Here is a 1,799-nt window from a genome sequence, read left to right on the forward strand (position 1 = left end):
GTCAGAGACGGTGCAATTGGCACAGGACAGAGCAGAGTTTAGGGCTGTTGTACATAGGGTTCCTATGAGTCGCAGGCGACTCGACAGCACATAACAACAACAACGTAACAACATAATGATTTATCAATTCATAGTTTATTTTTAAATCTAAAATTAATGTGATAATGGTTGGTCAACTCTGAATATTCTAAAAATCATTAAGTTCTACACTTTATAAAAAGTATTTTATGATGTGGCAATTCTATTTCTTTTCACTAAACTTCTCTTGGCTTACATCAACCATCTAAGGTTCTTTGATTCACAAGATCAGCAATCTAAGATTATTCAAATTCAAGGGTTTCTTAAAAACGGGTGAGGGGGCTTTTGCTTCCTGACAAATTTGGACAAAGATTTATCATTTGATCCAACAATCTTACTATCTATTAGGTACCTATCCTAAAGAAACAAAAGCTGCAACATGAACATATCCATGTTTAACACAGTATTTTTTACAATATCAAAGAGATAGAAACAACCACACATGTTCATCAGCAGATGAATAAACTACATAAACACAATGAAATACTATACAACACTAGAGAATAATGAAGAATTTGAGAAACATATAACATGAATGAATCTAGAAGATATTATGTTGAATGAAATAATTCAGGCACAAAAGAACAAATATTACATAAGTCTACTGTTATAAAAAGTTAGAGAAGTGCTTCTATACCGAGTGAAACATTCTTGTATGATTATCAGGGATAGGGCAAGAAGGAGTGAGGAATAAACTCAGTAAGCAGGTAACAGACACATACACATACTTGTTTATTACTTGTGAAGGAAAGGTAACATATAATAAGAAATGCTCAGCGCAGCATGTTGAAAGAAACAGAAATACTGTATAAAACTTATTGTAGAATGAGTACGAGGAAGCGGAGGTTGGAAGCAGAGGGGTGAGGATGGGGGAGGTTAATCATAGGGTCACATAATTTGAGGAGTGAGGATGTGAAGAAAATGGGAAAGATCTGGTGTGAAAAATAATATATTTGAACTTGGTAAATAAACCAGTATAATTTTTTTTTAAAGAAATAAAAAGAAAGAGAAGACATGGAGAGGTGCACAAGAAAGATGGTCAATAAAGGTAAACACTTCTACACACACAATCCTGCAATATCAATAGGAATAAACATTAATTTGCATGCTGATACGTAGGCAGGTGGGTACGATGGCCACATTAAAGGTCGTATGTCCATGGTCACACATAGGGTTGGTAGATAATATGTGCCATCAAGTCGCCTATAACTCAAAGTGACCCTATATCCAGTAGCTCTGAACCCTGTCCTATTCTGAGCTGATCTCACTTTCTAGGACACACCTACCCTCCTTACCCTATTTACACTGTCAGTCTATCTCATCCAGGGACTTTCTCTCCTGCACCTCTGCCCTTCTAAGAATGATGTCCTTTTCCAGGGACTGGTCCTTCCTGGCCATGTGTCGGAAGTATGTGAGGCAAAGCTTTATAAGCGTTGTCTTAGTTTCACCCTCTCCAAGACAGATCTGTTTGTCCTCTTTGCAGTCCATGGTATGTTGAATACTCTTCTCCTGCATAACTCAAGTCAAAAGGCATGTTGTCAAGTAGGAACAATCTCATAGCTGACATTCTGTGGGGTTTTCAGAAATTAAAAATTACACAGAAGACTGCCATCTTTGTCCTAGTGCAACCGGTAGATTCAAACTGCCAGAGGCATGGCCTTTCATCCAGCAGCACAGCACTCTATAAAGCACACTATCATATTTCAGAGAGAGAAAGGGCG

General features: G+C 37.5%; 1 protein-coding gene across 1 annotated transcript in view; it reads right to left on the reverse strand.

Annotated features, from left to right (window-relative positions):
- SGPL1 (sphingosine-1-phosphate lyase 1) overlaps nucleotides 1-1,799 on the reverse strand; it is a 95,258-nt gene that overhangs the window by 80,365 nt on the left and 13,094 nt on the right. The window lies entirely within an intron of this gene.

The sequence above is a fragment of the Elephantulus edwardii genome, unplaced genomic scaffold, assembly GCF_000299155.1.
Source record: "Elephantulus edwardii isolate Elephantulus edwardi_28Jun2011 unplaced genomic scaffold, EleEdw1.0 scaffold00074, whole genome shotgun sequence".
In the NCBI taxonomy this organism is placed as follows: domain Eukaryota; kingdom Metazoa; phylum Chordata; class Mammalia; order Macroscelidea; family Macroscelididae; genus Elephantulus; species Elephantulus edwardii.